Source organism: Clupea harengus, chromosome 16 (assembly GCF_900700415.2).
Source record: "Clupea harengus chromosome 16, Ch_v2.0.2, whole genome shotgun sequence".
Classification (NCBI taxonomy): Eukaryota; Metazoa; Chordata; class Actinopteri; order Clupeiformes; family Clupeidae; genus Clupea; species Clupea harengus.
The window spans coordinates 4,284,270-4,294,269 of record NC_045167.1 but is presented as its reverse complement, the minus strand read 5'-3'; positions in this window follow the sequence as shown (position 1 = coordinate 4,294,269).

Here is a 10,000-nt window from a genome sequence, read left to right as displayed (position 1 = left end):
ATAAATGTTGTGCGATTCACAAATGTAGTTTTTGATCCACAAGTACATTTCACACGATTCACAAATAAATGTTGTGCGATTCAGAAATGTAGTTTTTGATCCCCAAGTACATTTCACACGATTCACAAATAAATGACGTGCGATTCACAAATGTAGTTTGTGATTCACAAGTACATTTCACGCGATTGTGCGATTCACAAATGTAGTTTGAGATGCACAAGTACATTTCACGCGATTCACAAATAAATGTCATCTGATACACAAATGTGAATGCCGTTACATTTATTTATGGAGGTGCATCTACAAATTACTAGCCATTTGTTAACATCCCTGCAACTGGACACTGCGCAGATGTAACGCAATGTGATCACATTCAGTCCTCCCCTCACGTTTGCGTCATTGATGTGATTGGCTGAAATTGTGAGAGTAATCTGATAGGCTGCAGAGAATGTGGTTTTGTCAAGCTGTGACAGAAAAGTGTGCAAATTCCACAAATAAATGCAGGGATCTTCACAAATGGGGAGCGGTTCGCAAATGCATGTTCGTTAGTCTGTTAATAAATGTAACAGCGTAACATTTGTGAATCGAGTAAACATTATTTGTGGAACACAAAATACATTTGTGAATCACACCACATTTAAATTTGGATCAGGAAATACATTTATGAATCACGTAACATTTATTTGTGAATTTAGAAACTATTCTAGCCCAATATTACTTTACTACTTAAAGTGGTGTCACTTTACAATCACAAAAACATAATATGTAAACAAATGTGGCATGTAGAGGAAGAAAATGTAATAGCACATTAATACAGCAACTAGGGTTAGATTAGTTCGATTAGAGTAAGATTAAGATTAAGATAAAGCAGTTCTTGCTATAACATAACTATGCTATAACTTAAAGAGTAATATGCTGAGCAACAGAGAGTAATAGCACTAGTAGATATTGAGATTCGTTGTTAGGGGGTTGTCGAGTACAAAGCCCTTTATTCTTAATTCTTTTATCAACTTTATCATTTGTATTCATTCAGTGAGTTCACAGTGACACAAAAACCGAGACAGTTCAGTTTCGAGACTGCGCTATAACCTCTGCCTCTCCTCTTCCTCTCACCACAGACAGCATCCAACACATTCACAAAGCCTCCGTCTATTAAACCTAATAGGAGGTTGCAGCGTTTCCACCAAGCGTCACTCAAGCGCCCATTCATCACAGCCTGAGATTGGGGCCGCACACTTTCAATTCTCCTGGTCACTCAAAGGTCACTCAGAGGTCGAGCAGAGACCTTACAAATGTCCCCCCCAGTCAGCCTGGACCGAATTCAAAATCAAATTTCCTGCCAGATCCTCGTCTCTGTGTCAGGTTGATGGGGCTCCTGGTTTGAAAGGAGAAAGGGGGGTGTCAAGGAGGCCTTTCGTTTGGCTACAGACTGAGAGAGGATCAGAGCACGAAACCACGACCCGGACCAAGAGCAAGACAATGTTATTGCCCCCAATATCCCAGGGGGCCGGGGCCTGGAGGAGATAGGTTCCAGTTCAAGGGGCACAACAGATGAAACCAGAAAGGTTCCTGCTCCGAGACGGATGTTTGTTGCGGGAGGAACATTGCAATATTTCAGCTGGCAGAGGAAAAGAGGAAAGAAAAAGGGATTTTATCATTATTAAAAAAATAAAATAAAAAAACAACTGGAGAAATTGAGCGAGAGAGAGAAAGAATGAAATACAGAAAATAAATCCTTCAGTTGTTCACCAGTACACACATCCTCCCACACACAAACACTGAGGTCTGACGATGAAAAAAGGAATAAAAAAAATAAGGAAAAGAAAAAAAGAAAACGGCGAACCCTGAAGTGGTTATTACACCCCAAAGCTCCCAGGCCTCAGCAGAAATCCCCCGCGGCTTGGCCTGGCTAATGCCTGCTGCTTAAACCCCCACCACAAGCCTGAGCCAGGGCTTCCACCACCCACTCCTCACAGGATTTACTGCCCAGCCTCGCTGCACCCAGCCTGGGCTCGCCTGATGGGGAGATAGGCCCTGGAAGAGAGCCGCCAGCTGAGCCATGGTGCTTGAAACACAGTCTGCACAGTCTGCATTTGTGAAGTTTGTTAACCTGAGGGAGGCCAAATGTGTGTTCATGAAACTTGAAGATGCCACATTCCTGCCATAAAAATCAGTGGTTGTGTCCGACTTGCTAAGACTGCTTCTAATGACGAAGCTCGGTCGTCAAACATGTTCTGCATTTGAAACACAGCCTGCAGGTCCGGTGGAGTGTGCTAGTGAGGCCCGTTGCCTAAGAGGCCAAACGCCAGAGGTGCGCCGCAGAAGAGGGTTTTTTTCGGGAGTGCGTGCCGTGCGCTCATGGCTAGTGTCACACTCCTACTCTGACGCTGAGCCATAGCCTGTCAAAATCAAAGTCCTTTGTTATACATAGCGTCGCTGCCACGTGTATATGCTACCCCTTCTGAGGACGTTTTGAAGGGTTCGCTAGGGTTCATTGGACTACTTGCACACATACACACACACACACACACACACACATACACACATTAACACACACACAAAGACAGACATGTTCTGAGACCAAGTTTGTGTACTTAACTAAGTAACTCCATGTGGCAAGCACATTTCTGTAATAATAAATAATAAATAATTCTGTAAACAATGTAATAATAGCTTTTGTACCTTAGCCTCCCTGTTATATGTGGTAGATGGCTAACCTTAGCCTCCCTGTTATATGTGGTAGATGGCTAACCTTAGCCTCCCTGTTATATGTGATAGATGGCTAATCTTAGCCTCCCTGTTATATGTGATAGAAGGCTAACCTTAGCCTCCCTGTTATATGTGGTAGAAGGCTAACCTTAGCCTCCCTGTTATATGTGGTAGAAGGCTAACCTTAGCCTCCCTGTTATATGTGATAGAAGGCTAACCTTAGCCTCCCTGTTATATGTGGTAGATGGCTAACCTTAGCCTCCCTGTTATATGTGGTAGAAGGCTAACCTTAGCCTCCCTGTTATATGTGGTAGAAGGCTACGTTGTGAATTCATCTTTGTGTAGAGCAGCACAGATCAGTTTAGACAATGATTCAGACCATGGGGATCCGTTTTTTTGCACCACTAATAAAGTTATCAAAATATTATTGAACCCTCAACTGGATTTAAAGCTGTGTGTGTGTGTGTGTGTGTGTGTCTATTCAGTCGATTTTGCGACCTCAGCTTATCATGCTGAGTTTAACTTTGTGATCATTGTAGTATTTGTCAGTGACATACTATGAACTAATGAACTCACAGGAAAAGAAAAATATGAACTGAGGTATTACCACTGAAGCAGTACCAGAATACAAAGGACATAAAACATATTATTTGCATCCCCACAATTTCAGTGTCCCTCTTAGGAGAACTATGCATGCTCTCAGTCCCATTTTGAAACAAACGAACGCAACTGACAGACTATCTGGACGCCCGTCATTTCCCTGGTTGCGGTTTACCGTGTCCTGGGCTTTTTCCGGACCTATCAAAGACACGAGGGCCACTGCCGGATCTCCAGGAGCTAATGGACAATAAGAGCAGTAATTACGGAGCCTGCCGGTGATATGAATAGTGCTCACCTTACTGTACTATGTCATATTTAAAGACATGAGTGCACAGCATTTTTCACCAAGAGGGTTTTGGAGTAATCCTCTCGACTGAAGTGGTCTGGAGCATGTGAACCTTTTAAAAAGAGAAGAGAGCTTTGTTTGAGTTTTTAGACCTTTTAGGAGGAGAGTGTGCCTTTCTGCCACTGGCTGAACCCTGATTACTCTTAATGGCTGTCTGCTAGACACACTGACTTACCTACTTTAGAACAGAGAGGGACGAGAGGCCACCAAAGCGTGTGTGTGTGTGTGTGTGTGTGTGTGTGAGAGAGAGAGAGAGAGAGAGAGAGAGAGAGAGAGAGAGAGAGAGAGATGGAGAGAGAGAAAATGAAAATTGGAAAAAGAGTATGTTACTGTTTTTATGCAAATTAGTGTGTGTGTGTGTGTGTGTATTTATGTACAGCCGTGTCCATTTTGTTGTTTAGATAATGGTATGGTCTGGATTATGGGGAACAGTGGCGCAGTGGTCAGCATTAAATGGATCTTGTGTTTTATTTTAAAAAAACTGTTATTTTTATTTATTTAAACACATTCAAAGGAGGCCATTTAAGGCTATTCAGCGTTCTCAATGTTCTCCTGTCTGCAACACATCCACACAAAGAGGTAACTCAAATACAGCCCCAACCTCCCCCAACCCTCCCACACACACACACACACACACACACACCCCACCCTCCCACACACACACACACCCACACACACACGCACACACACGCACACACACATAAACTCTCTCTCAAATCCAGTGCAAACCCTCGTTGATCTGTATCTCTGTTCTCTGTTCCCCGACGTCTCCGTGAGTGGCGGCTCCGCTGTGTAAAGCGGTCGGTCCCCTCCGAGAGTGTTTGTTCCCCGTCCACGCTTCCACGCTTCCCTGCCTCCAATGCATAACAATGTCTCGCCGGCTTTCCCCCCCGGTCTGCCGAACCCCGCAGATAAGCAAGAAGAAACCCCTCCAGCCGCCCACAACCCCATCCAGCCGCCCACAACCCCATCCAGCCGCCCACAATCGCCTCAGTACAGTCCTCTTGAGGTCCTATGAGAGGGGGCGTGGCCTATAGTACCCCCCCCCCACCCCCATCCCCCACCCCCATCCTCCTCACACCATCACCTGCAACTGCTGATAATCTATAAGTAATGCCCCCCTAACAGTCGTCCTATTTTTCTCCATCCCGTGCCCACTGGAGCGGTTCTCGTTATGTGGTTAGTGTCTGATTAGAAGCAGGATTTATGAGGGGTGGGGGGGGGGGGGGCGGGGGGGGGGTTATGGTAGACATGAGCAGCATCAGTGTCAAGGGTCAGAAACCCATGAGGTCAGAGGTGTGAGTGTGTCATTTAGAGAGTGTGATCGTGTGTGTGTGTGTGTGTGTGTGTGTGTCTTTGTGTGTGTATGAGCACATTGTGTTATGTATGTGAATGTTTTTGGTATGTATGTGTTATTGTTTGTGAACAGTTTGTTAGCTGTGTGTGTGTGTGGGGGGGGGGGGGTGTATATCTACATCAGTGTGCCTTGAGTATGTGTGTGTGCATCTGTATGTGTAAAGGTTTGTGTGTGTGTGTGTGTATGCTCTGCTCAGTACCTACTGACCCACATCTGGAAACAGCTGTTCTCACACGTCCCACACGTCCTTGCTTCAGCACTTCTCTTTCTGTGTGTGTGTGTGTGTGTGTGTGTTTATACTTACTGGCCTACATCTTGAAACAGCTGTTCTTGACCCCTTACGTTTCCCACTCGTCCCTGCTCTAGCACTTTTCTGTGTGTGTGTGTGTGTGTGTGTGTGTGTGTGTGTGTGTGTGTGTGTTAGTGTGTGTGTGTGTTAGTGTGTGTGTGTGTACTTACTGGCCCACATCTAGAAACAGCTGATCTCGACCCCCCCCCCCCCCCCCCCCGGCTCCTCTCCCCTGTCCCACGGTGGCCCTTTGCTCACTGGGCTGCAGCGTCCAGTAGGTGCAGCCCTAATTGACTATTTCACACTTGTGAGGCTCGGGCCTGCCGAGGGGGAAAGGCTGGGAAAGCCACACGTCTCGCCGCGCCGCCGCGGTCGTCCATCAATTACCCACGGCAACGCCGCGCGTGCAGCTCCGGGTGAGCTGGGAGTTTGGCCAGGAAAGCTACGAGGGGTTTCCCTTCTGAATTAATGCTGGCCTCTCATCATGCACTGATATTACACAGCAGAAGGGTGTGTGTGTGTGTGTGTGTGTCTGGGTGTGCGTGCGTGTGTCTGGGTGTGCGTGCGTGTGTGTGTGCGTGCATGTGTGTGTGTGTGAAGCTGTGTTTTTTGCTCTTCGGCTGTTCTCTGAAACATCACTAAGTGTGGCTCTCATATCAGTGTGATGTGTGACAACGTTCAGATTACAGTGTTCATTGAAGTTTAACTTTTAATTTTCAGCATTGGTGATAAAACCATCTCAGCGTGATGTGGAGACAATGTCTTTCTGTGTGAGTGTGTGAGTGAGTGAGTGTGTGAGTGTGTGAGTGTGTGTGTGAGTGAGTGAGTGTGTACGTATGTACATATTGAGGCTAATGAACCTTGATGTTGCTACGTGCTTCAGTAGAAGTGTGGTCTGAGAGGGTTGATCACGCAGATCTAGTATCTGCATCTCCATCACTGAAGAACGTTCCTTTTAAAAGATCCACTTGATCTAGTATCTGCATCTCCATCACTGAAGAACGTTCCTTTCTAAAAGATCCACTTGATCTAGTATCTGCACCTCCATCACTGAAGAATATTTCCTGCAACAGATCCACACTGTCAGGGACTTCAGGCGACACAGAGACGTCTGGAAGATGGAGGTTTATTTGGAACAGCCAAAGCCAGGAGAACAGGGGGAAAAACGGGGACAAACGCAACACAGGATGCAAAAGCTCAGAAGTTGTAAAATTCCAAATGGGAACGCACTGGATAGGATAGGAGGATAAGAGTACAAAACTACCAAAACACAGAAGTTAAACAGGGCAAACTAAGGACAAACAAGGAACCAGCGTGAAGCAGGATCCAACACTGGAGCAATAGCACAGGGGTGCGAGAGGGAACAATAGACAGAGCGACCTGGGAGTCAGAGATTTTACATTTAGTCATTTAGCAGACGCTTTTATCCAAAGCAACGTAGTTGGAGTAGGTCTTGGAGCGGAGTTTGATCGGTCCGTGGCTGGAGTCGTCATGATTGTAGTCCTTAGTGATACGAGGCCAGACAAGGGAGTGAAGGGAGTGAGGAGTTTATATATCGGTGGAGGGAGTGACAGGTGCAAGTAATCAAGCAATCAGGAGATTGGGAAGTTGACTGAGGCAGGTGTGTTGAGTCAGGAGGGGGCGTAGGAGAAGCTCTGGCGTGACACACACAGGCTGACACACACAGAGTGACACACACAGACTGACACACACAGGATGACACACACAGGATGACACACACAGGCTGACACACACAGGGTGACACACACAGGCTGACACACACAGGCTGACACACACAGTGACACACACAAGGTATTATTATTCACCTTCCAGATAAGCTCAAAAGAAGAATAGGATTAATATACATCATTATTATATGGTTATTATTATATTTAATTTTATATATTATATTATTATATATGGTGATTTATATATATAATTTATAGTACAAATGTCCATGGTTATGATTACCTATGACTATACATACCCTTATAAAAACATGCTTTACATTTTATATTTTAATGAAACATCTAAAACCTTTAAAATTATATTAATGTAGGGGCAAACTTTATTTCTAATCGTATAAACTAAAGTGCCTTCCAGTTTGTGTGTTTTTTTCCTTCCCTTAAATTAATGGATGAGTAGTCTTAATGCATTTCTGAAGTCAACCTTTAAAAACTTGTGGCACTCTTCATAATCATTGGTAATTATGCCAGGAAACGCAAATGATTTAGGTTTCTATATTTTAATGCACGTTTAAGAGAGCATCTATTGTGGGAAATGGGGCTGTATCCATTAAAATGACCGGGGTAAGTGATGTAGCTTTGAATTGTGGTAAAATAAATTTCAATTACCGTGTCCATTATCTAAAATTGGATTTACCCCCTCCCCCCTTTTCCACCCCAATGAATGTCCACACAAACACACACACACACACACACACACACACACACACACACACACACACACACACACACACACACACAAATACTAGGATAGACACACGGATCTTTGAGATGCGGAGTCCTTAAAAGGTCACCCAAATCTACAGAATCATTACTTTGATGTGGTCCACGCGAGCCAGTCCTATTCACATGAAATTGCACACTGCTTTTCCCAGGGCAAAATCAATGCGTTTCCTCAAGGACTGTTCACTTCATACAGTCCGCGGGCCGCACCAGAACTGATGGATACAAATGCGGATAGCAATTTGGCATGATTATTCAGCTGGACGGCTTTGTGTTCTTCTTATTGTGTCCCTCCAAAACAGCTCTGTATCAACCACCGAGATCAATAAACTGGCAAGCAGCTCATCCCTGCAGGAGCTGAGTTTCAATGCCCCTAGTAATGGCCCTCGGATTGCCCACACTCCTTTATGTTTTTGTCTTTCAATAGCAAGGCCAGTACCCTCCTCTTTTCTGTGGTCGAAATAGAATTTAGACATCCATTAAAGAAATGCTGGATGCCTGTCCATTGGAAAACAAACACTCCTCTCTGCAGAGAGTCTTGCCGGGGCGTAATTATACGCCGATGTTAATGCAGCCTTGAGGCTTTCAGGGGCTGGCACAGGGGGTAATTGCTAGTGGCTCATCTTGAACACACACAAAAGAAGAGCTGAGCTCCAGATTTCGATCCACTGGTGATGTAGTCTTCTGGAGAGAGAGAGAGGTGAAAGGTTGTAGTCTTATTTGTGTCCACCACATACACACACACAAACACAGACACACACACACACACACACACACACACACACAAACAAATACTTACACACACAAACACTCACAGGCACAAACACTCACAGGCACTTTTTCTTTCTGTATCAGACACAAACACACATACACATACACACACACATACACACACACACAACACACACACACACACACACACAGACCAAGACTAAGACATTCATTTTGATCCAGTAGGGAGGTAAATCACGCACCCACACCCACACAGAAATACACAGAGCCACATGTCTAAGACACACACTTGATCGAATAGTGGGGTAAATTAGACATTGACTGCTGAGGGTGTTCTTAAGCTCTGAACCCAACAGCAACACTGCGAATGAAGAAATCTTTTCTGTTGGCGATAACTCACACACTATCTCCAGACCATAACCCATCATTTAATAATTTAAGTTCCTAAGACCAGAGATCAAATTAGCCCATCCATCTTGGACAAATGCTTTAGAGGTTTTTTTTTTCAGTTTTTCAGTTCTCTCATTTGTCTCCTGCCAAGCTAGTAGGATCAGATGTAACCCTTAACTAGATGCACAGTCCTTAGCATCTCAGGAGAATATGCAACAGACAGTGCTAACAGGGTACCTGCTTAACTGATCCCTGAACAGGCTTCTTCATTATCAGCTGAGGAAGTGCACTCGCTCATGCAGGCATATGGTAGCGTTGGCGCTACGTGTTTGGTAATCCCTCAAGGCCAAAGGGGAGGAACCGGGTTTAAGAGGGGAAAGGCTTAAAAATGAATTAATCACACCAAACCAAATCACCCAAACCCAGTAAATGAAAGTGACTTTGGTTAACCTCTCCTTTACATATGAAAAATGACCTCTGATTGAATTAGGTTCTTTTGTTCTTATGCAAAAAGGGCCCCGTGTGGCTTCACTTTTGGGCGAGGGACAAGCCCAGTCACTTACAGAGTGTGTGTTGACCTTGTACGGGTCACCATGACAATATGGCTGAGTAAGGTGGACCAGATGTTCGCCTGCTCTAGAACACATTCGACGACCCCCCCCCCCCTTCCCCTCCAAAAAACCCCACTGTGTTTTTCAGGGTCATGTCGAGGTCAAGGGTCAAGAGCCAATCCATGCACCCCATCTGCATGTTTCGTAGATCTACACAGGTGCAGTGTGTGTGTGTGTGTGTGTGTGTGTTTGGGGGTGGGGGGAGTGGGAGTGTGTGTGTGTGTGTGGGGGGGGGGGGTCTGTATTTGAAGTGGCAGGTAAATATATCAACCAGTGAATTAATGAAAAATAATACACAGCTTTAATACATAGGGTCTCTATCTTGATCCCAGGGCGACATACTACAGGAAATTTCACAAGATAAAATCACTGTGGAAACCACACTGAGCACATCCATCAACAAGATGGCCCCTCCATGCTTGTGCTTCGGCCCAGGGCTCAACCAGGTCAGAAACATGTACGATAAGAAAGATTGAGGCCATCTCTGCTTTTTCAGCT